This window comes from Heliangelus exortis, chromosome 22 (genome assembly GCF_036169615.1).
Source record: "Heliangelus exortis chromosome 22, bHelExo1.hap1, whole genome shotgun sequence".
Lineage (NCBI taxonomy): Eukaryota > Metazoa > Chordata > Aves > Apodiformes > Trochilidae > Heliangelus > Heliangelus exortis.
The window spans coordinates 10,646,694-10,656,345 of NC_092443.1; the positions used below are offsets into that span (position 1 = coordinate 10,646,694).

A 9,652-nucleotide genomic window follows, 5' to 3' on the forward strand; every position below is an offset into this window, starting at 1 on the left:
TGCAGCAGGCAGAGGCTGGAGGAAGAGTCTAGGCCACAGTAAGACACTTGCTGTCATTCTGTTGCACTGTTTCAAAAGGGAGCTGTTGGTACACCTGAAAAACAGCCCACATATCCTGAACATGGCTTCAAGTCCTGCCAACACAGAGAAGTAAGTCACCACTCTGCAGCGCAGAGAAGACAGACACCTTGTAGCAAAGGAACAGCTCCTGATTCACAAGAGGAGACCTTCCTTGCTCAGCTGAACAAGGTATATTTGGCAGGTACCAGTTATTTCTGCACAATTCCCACCTCTCTCTGCATCTCCCATATACCTTGCTTCCTTTAAAAACAGGGAATGGAAGACCAAGATCACATTTCCCATTATTTACTGCAGAGGTATGCTGCTAGCTGGGTAATACTGTTGGAGGCTGCCAGAAAACTTGCCCACTGGCCAGCCCTGTCCTCAAGTCTCTCAAACCCTGGATTTGAGATATGCAGCAGAATCACAAAGAGAAGAAGCTGAGCCTTCTGGACAGTGTATCTATCATCAACTCTGTGGCATGGAGCTCTACAGGCAGAGATAAAACATGACAGCAAGGGGAACCAGAAAAGTCATGTCCTTGTTAAGATGACTGGACCTAATTTTCTCAGCTCTGTCTTTACCAAGCTCACCTGAGGTCCCTTCTTATAAATGTACTAACAAGCTGGGAATCACAAGTACTGTTACAGAACCACTGCATGGAAAGCAGGTCTTCATAATCCCAGGTCTGGCCTGTGAAATACAGAAGTCTCACCTCTGCTAAACAGTACTTTCCCAGTACTGGGAAGGCCAACAGGAGAGAAAGGCAGCCAGGAAGGCTGGATTCTGTAAAACAGATAAAGCAGATTGGAGTCTAGAGAAGAACACAATTGTATTTACAAAAAACATGAGCAAGTTCTGCAGTCCCTTCTGCAAGGGCTGGACAGACTATGCCACACCCTGAAAAGATGTGCCTGGAAAAAAGCCCCTAACCTCTAGTAGTTGAGAACACAGACAAAGATAAGTAATACTTCATCCTCAGTATGAAAAACCATGGCATGGAAAAACAAATCCAGCCAGAAAGCTCCACAACCCACAGAAATTACTCAAGAGATTCTGTGCACATGAAACCTCCCCTCCTTTTCAAGCAGCAGAAAACTCAAGGTGTGCAGCAAATTCTTTTATTGGAAGGTGTGTCTGTCTACAGCAGCCCTTCAGAGAAACAGTCCATTTTCTGCCTATCTGGCCCATCGTGCTGTAAAGGAGCTGAACCCTCGGTGCCACCTTGCCAGGAAGAAATAACTATCTCTAACACAAGAGGAAGCACTGTGGGGCTTTCATTCTCCTCAGAATCAGGAACTGATCACTGTAGGGAGGCAGCAAGGTATCTCACAAAGCACCAACTATCAAACTCATTGCTTCCCATCCAGGTCATAAAGGTGTTAAATGAGGCAAACCCCAGCACAAACTGTAACCATGAGGACTTCCTGGAGAGAGTTCTGCAGTAAGACACAATAGAAATAAAGGAATGTATTACTTTGCTGTTTCACATTTCAGAGGCAAATCTCCCAGAGGAGAGAGCAGCTCAGTTAAGCAAGAACAACCTGTGGCTTCAGCAAATCCAGACTTTAACTGCTATAGAGCAAGAGGAAAGAGAAGTGACCTGGTGATCCCCAGGAGATGCCTGCACAAAACAGGGCTCACGTTCAAATGCAGATCTTTACTCTCAAGAGTTGTACTTAGGCTCTGACTCCTCCACAACCAAGACTCACAGATGAAGTACACTACAGCCTCCAAAGTGACTGCCTTCTGCTTTGCCCTGCTCAGGTTCTTCTGAGAGCTGAAGGTCTGGGGATAATACCCAGACACAACATCCTGTTCCCTCAGTGCCAAAGCAGGGAGTCTGATCACGTGCAAGCAATTTAAATCCAAACACAAAGAAATCCTTGCCATAATGCTGTTGGCAAAACCTGTTCAGAAAGCTCCTGGCAACATTTAGCTGAACTGCAAGGTAAACTAGATGTTGGGGTAGATCCTGACACATAACAGGGCCAGTATTATCAGTCCTACTTTACAGGCTGAGTAACCAAGGCAGAGAACAAGTCTGCTCAAGTAACTGAAGGTCCCAGAGCTCAGGTTTTTGCCTCAGCCACCCAAACCTGTGCTGCTAAGACCCTCAAAGAAAATGCAGGTCTTGATGACAAAGGTGCAGGTTGTAAAAAATTAAGCAAGGAGGGAATGCATTGTAGTAGCATCTGCCATGTCTAGAATAACCTCAAGACTCTTCACTGATGCAGAAAGCAGACCCAACCCTGCCCACTGCTTCAGGGAAGGCCAGGAGGGCAGGAGGCACCCACACTGCAGGAACTGTTCTCAGGCCACTGCACCAGGTCTCAGGACTGACAGCTCAAGGCTAAGAGGCTTCCACACCAGTGGCAACTAAACCAAAACACCTCTGCATTTTAAGGTTGTGAAATTCTCTTAGTCCTGATATTTGTGCCACAGACATTTTTACAAATCATGACTGCGATGACTCCCATGTAACCAAGGTGAGGTACAGCAAGAGTGGCACAGGTGAAACACCCGTGCTGTCAGCTCCATAACCCAAATCCAAGCCTCCACGTTGTTAGAGGTAGCTTCTGGAGAGCCCTGCACAACCAGGGCAAGGACAAGCGGGAGCAGAATCAATTGTTGTCAGAGAACAGATGCATTCTGAGGCACAACGACAAGAATTTTTCCAGTGAAGTCAGACATTTTACAAATCCTGTACTTGGTCCTAAGCTCAGCAGCTTACTCCACCTCTGATCAGTTAGCAATAGTTTTACAGCAAAGGAGCACAGAAGAAATTAGATGTCACAGATGCAAGAGATGAAAATCAGAACAAAGCGGTGAGTCTTTTTTTTTTTTCAGGAACAGATACAGTTCTTTCCACACAAATGCCATAAGCTGTTGACTAAGCCGCTTTGTTTTCTCTGCAGGGAAAGATCACCCAGAAATGGGGAGGTGGGTGTTACCTTGTGCCAATGAGCTTCACTACCAGACCTGGGCTTCGGTAACACCGCTTTCCACACTCTTCCGCAGACTTCAGTGCAGATAACCTCTAATCCAGGTTATGCACAAAAGGTTATCTTTATTAAGAGAGAGACTAGAGATAAAATGCAATGGTAGTCATCAGCAGGCAGTAAGTGCCAATCCTGCACAACCCCTCCTGAGCAGATCCCTCAAGTCCTGTTTCTCTCCAAGGCACTGATCAGAGATCTTCTGGCAGGCACCTTTACAGCCAGACAGGCCAACACCAACACACACACTGAAGGGGACAAAGCTGCCCTGGCAAGAGCTGAATAGATCTTCCTCTCAGATTTCTCCAATTTCCCACAGCCATCAAGACTGATGCAGCCAGTTCAAACCACTAATAAGATTACAACCAGCTCAGATAAGCTTGCAGTTCATTATCACTGCAGATACTGAAGCTTCCAAGGAAGTTTCTTCCAAGTTCCTTAATTTTAACAACACTAGGGCAACACAGCTTTCATAGCAATCCTTCTTACAGGAAACCTGTTCATAGGAACCATGTGCACTGCAAATTAGTTCCTAACAGGAATCTGATAGGAAAAGGACATGGGTACAAAGTGTTAATAAGCCAACTGCATGCAGTGTGGGTCAGTACTCTGAAGACAGGAGCTTTTGCTTTTCTGGAGAGTTAAGGAATTCTGACTATGCATGGGACATTTGAACTATGCTGAGCTGGGCGGGAAGTAAAAACATTTCACAGATGCTTTAATTTACATAGATATTTGCAGTACATAACTGACAAGGTGTGTGTCATTAATTCTATTTCCCTGATAGGAAAATGATACTGCAGGAAAATGAACTCAGAGGCCACGTTGAGCAGCAGAGCAAGAAACAGACCCTGAACTTTCTGAGGCTGCAAACCACCCACTGAGTCACAGTGCTTTCCTGAAGTTGTGGGGCCAAGAACAGCATGAAGCACAGGGTTTGAGGCGTTTCTAAAGGAGGTCTGCATGCCAGGATTGCAAATGCTGTGAACAGTTCCCAAATGAACCACCCCATATGCTGCTTGCACTGCAACAGGATCAGATGCAGTTTTACTCAGAGGCAGAACAATAACACTGTAATAACACTCAGATTTTGTGAATCTGCTCCTAAATAACAGCTCTTGGTGTTTTGATTGCTAGGTGAGAGCCTGATCCTGTGGTTAGTGCAGAAAAAAGATTAAGCCATACTTTACACTATTCCAGACATGAAGAAACATCTTTTGAGCATCTCCCTACTCCCCTGCTTGCATCACAGCCTACTCCAATATCTGAACAAGGTTTTTGTCCCAGCTCCCAACCCACATATAGGTAGGAAGACACGAAGAACCTACCAAAAACTCTTCCAAACAAGTCACTATATTCCCACACAAAAAGTGCCTGTGGCAGGCAAAGTCCCGGTGCAAGCTCTTCAAAATTCTCCCTATTTGTTCCTTGCAGCAATATCACTACAATTCTTGTCCAAAATGTCCCAACAGCTACCAAAGAAAGGAATTCTCAACTGAGCTTCTTCCAACAGGGTGCAAACTCTGCAACGTAGTCTGCAAAGTTTGCTCCTCTTACGTGAGGCCTGAAGTACTACAATCCAAAAGAGTAGTCCTCTTGGCCAGACCCTAGGATTATGCTTGCAAAACCTCACTTTATTGATATTTTTCCTGTATTTTTTTTCACAATTAAACCGACCTCAGCTTCACTTCCTCTTTCACTTTTGTATGTTTCAAACCAGTCCATTACTTCCCTTCCATTCAAGGACTGATTGTTTTTACCAGCCCTCCACAAATGAATATCCAGTCTCTTGAAGATGTAACAGTAAATTCTCTCTTGCCATTTTAAATTCTCTCTCCATTTTAACAGCACTCTACTGGTGTTTAGAAACAAAAAACACTACTGTATTTTGACTGCAAGTGCAATGACTCCTGCAGAACCGCACATACACCTTTTAACAACTCAAAGCCACCTTCTGTCCTCATAGCCCCCACAGCACTGCAAATCACACAGCTTCACAACAAACCAATTACAGAATCATAGAATGGCTAAGGTTGGGACCTTAAAGATCATCTAGTTCCAACGCAATTTCTGGTTCCAGTGACACAGGTAAATGCAAAACAACCCAAGAATACCAGACCACTTCAGCCCACTTCAACTGCAGTCCCAATGCTTCCAGGCCACACAAAAAAACCCGCCAACCAAAAAGAAATAAATCAGGATTTATAATCCATACAAGTTTGCTCCAAGATAAATGGCTTGTAAGTACATTCATAACTTCACAGTTACTTCTGCCCAGGAAGCACATGAGCACAGAGAATATCAGTACAAATTACTTAACTAAAACCAAGCCCAGGATACATTTTGGTGAGGCTTAACATTATAACACAATCTTATACTTTAGCCACACTTTTCCCTCCTGTGGGAAAAAACAACTCTTTAACCAAACAAGATAGGTTCTGCAAACCAATGATGCTTTCCAGGAACACACTGCCATGATTTTTGTAACAAAAGTAATTTAATTTCAGTAGTTAGAAAAATGTTATGCTGCACCTCCCTAGTCTTCACCTGCTCACAGTGCTTTTAGCCTCATTGTCTGATACCTGACAGACTCACAGTTGTATTTGTTCTGTTCCAAATGACGAACTAGTGATAAGGAGCTGTGAAATTATCGGCCTATTAGTAGAATGAGTCATGAAAAATAAAGCATGACACATGAAAATAAAACCTACTTACAAGGCATGCTTAGGTGAAGAGCAAGGCCTGATACTGAGACAACACACTCATTGCCAAGTGCAGAATAAATGAGGAATCTAGTCAAGAGGAGGAAGGATCACCAGTGAAGTCCAGCTGTTGGAACAAACCCTCTCCCTCCCCTGAAGTTAACATCCAGTAATTCAGTATGTTTCTCCTGCTCATATTGTCTCTATTCCTACAGCAAGAAATTACCCAATTACAACTGGAAATGCCAAAACAGCAAAATCTCTTTATGCAGACTATCATCATAAATGAAAAAAAATTGCTGACTATAATTTTCAAGGCAGTAGCACTGCAAGTTAGCCAGCCTGCCCTTAAATACTTCCAATTTCTCAAGTAAGTACAATGAAGGCCTCGAGCAACCTGCACTTTTGCATCCTGAACAGGCAGGTAATTCTGTACTGGATAAGCAAAGAGGCTCTGTACTGCATGTCTCAGGCAAACTGGAAGCACCACCAGCCATGACAAAACCAAGGTCTGATTTTTCCCAGTTACATCCCAGATGCAATAGTCTGCAGGACAAGAGGGATGTGGTACAGGAATCAGGTGTTTGCAAAAGCATCAGTGCCACACACAGGAGTGGAATTGTTTTGTCATTATAGCACTTCTCAGTCAGGCAACAGGGCACACTGTGTAAGGCACATGACAAATATCGACTCTTATGCCACCTTTGCTTTTAGAAAGAGGTTGCTCAAGTAAATTAGCCTTTAGTAAAATTTTAATAAAAGACTTTACTAAAATGTTGCTGTAAATTCTTTTGAATAAAAATTCTTTAGGAACATCATTCATATTTATGAAAACTAAAATACCTCTAAACCCTGCATCTTCTTTCCCGCATTTGTATTAACTATTTACTTTTCAAGCTTCAGTCAGCTGGCTGATTTTCATTTTCAAACTCTCAGGCACACATAAAAAATGGGGGGAAAAAGCCCACAGTTCATGAAAAAAATGCACTTACTAAATAAAACATACTCAGAAACCAGAAAAAACAAGTCACCAAAGCACCATATAATGACAACTTCAAAAACCTAATGTATATGTAAGTTTGTGGTTCTACTGCCTTTTTTTTTTTTTTTTTTAAGGAAAGGTATCTGCTCAAGTCATGCAGAAATACATTTTCTTATATCCAATGTACAAATAAAAATACATCTAACAGCATACATATTTAAATTTGTGGAAGCATGATTTTAAAAAACAACAAAACAAAAAAACCACTACCACAAACTCCCAGCAATCTCTAACAGTATTTGTGATTTGACTGAATATGATTTTTAAGACTGAATTTTTAAACTGTAAAAATAAAAGAACCAGCCCATTTCAAACAGGGCACAAAGGAGAGGTCTTGTGAGCCATACACCAAAAATAAACTCTGCTAACTAGGAAAAACCTGCAAGGCCACAGGCCTGAAAGAAGCAGCATTGTCCATGATGAACCCACAAAGATTTTAGGGACCCCTGATAAAACCCAGGCCCATTTACAATACTACATTTGAAGTGCAAAATGCAGGCAGGTATTTCAAAACTCTTCAGGCAGAAATAATCCTAAAACCATCACTTTCCATCCTCTCTTTAAATTTCACAATCAGAATATGGCCTCAGTCTCCTTTCTCACTGCTCTTCCAGGTGACTTTAAACCCCAGCCCCTGGCCCAAAGCACTTTTAAAAACCCCAATGCCAACTGAGTGCAAAAGGCAGGTCCAAAATTAAAATCCTTGTCAGCTTGTACCTAGGAAATCTACTCATCAGGAGCCCACTCTCCAAACTTGGGCTCTCTGCATCCAGCTATTTATGCATCACGAATGGGCTCATTCCAGTGGAGGCCCCACTTGCATCTGCAAGACAATGCTTAACACAAATAAATCTTCCACTGTAAGCCCTGATTTAGTTCTGGAAGGGGTGAGATGTCTTCCCCCTCTACAGACGATGCAGACACTGCAGCGTGCTTATACTTAATACCTGCTTCTAGAAACAAACAAAATTACTGTAATCCTAAACATTTCTGTTTATTATGTTATCAACCCAAACGTAACCTCAATATACAAATACTTGATAAGTCGATAATCACAAAAGTGTCTCACCCTTTGCATGGCTCTTAAGACAGAAACAAAACAAAACAACTTTCCTAACAAACCCCACAAATCCCAGCTCATTCAAACCCCTTTCTCCAGCTTTGACTTGGGGGATCTGGGGATTTTCGTCATCATTTTAATGTAGAAAAAACAAACAAACAAACAAAACAACAAACCTCCTAGTTCACAAACACTACTAAATAAATCCCCCCCCCCTCCAGCGAAGATGCACAGCACAAGTGTCCCAAGACCCGAACCAGGATTTCCCCAGTTTGCGGCACACCTGCTCCCTCAGAGATGAAAAACTCTTTTCTAACCCCCCACAAAAAAAAACCAAACCCAACACAAACAGCAACAACAACAACAAAAAACCAAAAAAAACCTCCCATTTTTTCAAACCTACCCAACAAGCTCGCCCATCAGCCAAGCGCACAAACTCCATCCTCTCTCCCCCGCACACCCCCCGCATTTCAGCTTTCGGCCTCAGCAACCCCTTTGTAGGCTCCGGCATAATAACAAACCGGCCGAGCCTTCTAGATACCAAGCCCCCCCCCTTCCCCTTGTTTTGCTGAGACACACACACGGCGCGACAAAAATATCTTTGTGTCACACTCCAGAGGATGAAGAAAAACAACCTCCCTTTGCGGTGGGGAGCCCCCCCCCAAGCCAACCACCACCACCCCGCTTTCCCTCACCCCCAGCCCAGCCTGCACCCTGCCGGGGAGCGGGGCTGGGGTGGTTGCAGCCCCGCCGCACAGAGGGGCATCCGCCCTGCTGGCCTCCCCCGGCCCCGGGAGCAGGAGCCCGGACAACAGGCCCCGAGCCCAGGCGGCCCCCGTCAGGCCTTCAACGGGGGATAGGCCCGGGGATGGCCCGGGCAGGCCGCAAGGCTGCCTCTGGCGCCTCCATCCCCACGGAGGAGGAGGGAGGGGGGGAGTGTAGGGGAGCTGGTGGTCGCATAATAAACACAGGCGCCTACAACAGCTCGAGATTGGGGGGAAGGGTGTCACCCCCATAGCCATCCAGACCCCACAGCACCAGGGCCCCGGCCTGAGGGACCCACCCGGGCTGCGCCGTTCCCGAAGGCCGCGGGGTGCCGCAGCCGCTGGCTCCGGCTCCATTTTAGGGCTGCCTCGTCCCACCTTCCCTCTCCCTCCCCTTCCTCCTCCCCCCCCCCCGTCCCCACTCACCGCCCCGAATATCCGCGGCCTCCGCCGCCACCGGCCCCCGATACCCACCTGTGGGGGTGGTGGGGAGCCGGGAGTGCGTGGGGAGCCGGATGCGGAGGAGCAATGGACGCGGAGCGCGGCGGATGGCGACGGATTGCGCGGCGGCGGGATGCGGGGCTATACGGACTCTCGCTGCCGCTCCCTCCTCCTTCTTCTCCCCCTCCTCCTCCCCCTCCTCCCCCGGCCCGGCCTGTCAATCCCGCGTGCAAGGGCGCCACCGCCCTCCTTACAGCGCTCCCTGCAGGGCTCCGCCGGCACCGCAGGGGCGGCCCAAGATGGAGGGAGGAGAAGGGGGGGGAGGGAGGAGAAGGGGGGGGAGGGAGGAGAAGGGGGGGGAGGGAGGAGAAGGGGGGGGAGGGGGGAGAAGGGGGGGGAGGGGGGAGAAGGGGGGGGAGGGAGGAGAAGGGGGGGGAGGGTTCAAGCCCCTTTCCCCACCACAGTAGACCCAGATGAGGTGCTCGGGAGGACCTGAGGGAGATTTTTCCTCAGAGCCAACAGGGAGGAGGGGGCCTCGGCTCCCCAGGGTGCCCGTCCCCTCACGAAGGCAGCGAGAGGGGTAG

At 46.5% G+C, this 9,652-nt stretch overlaps 1 protein-coding gene across 5 annotated transcripts in view; it reads right to left on the reverse strand.

Annotated features, from left to right (window-relative positions):
• The window catches only part of PRRC2B (proline rich coiled-coil 2B), a 47,638-nt gene extending 38,301 nt beyond the window's left edge, over positions 1–9,337 (reverse strand). For 4 of the 5 annotated variants that reach the window (XM_071766120.1, XM_071766118.1, XM_071766119.1 and 1 more), the window contains exon 1: positions 9,054–9,336. The gene's annotated coding sequence lies outside the window, so the exon portion shown is untranslated. Of the gene's footprint in view, positions 1–9,053 lie in introns of all 5 variants that reach the window. The other variant, XM_071766116.1, reaches the window with a different exon arrangement.
• Between the last annotated feature and the right edge of the window lie 315 nt (positions 9,338–9,652).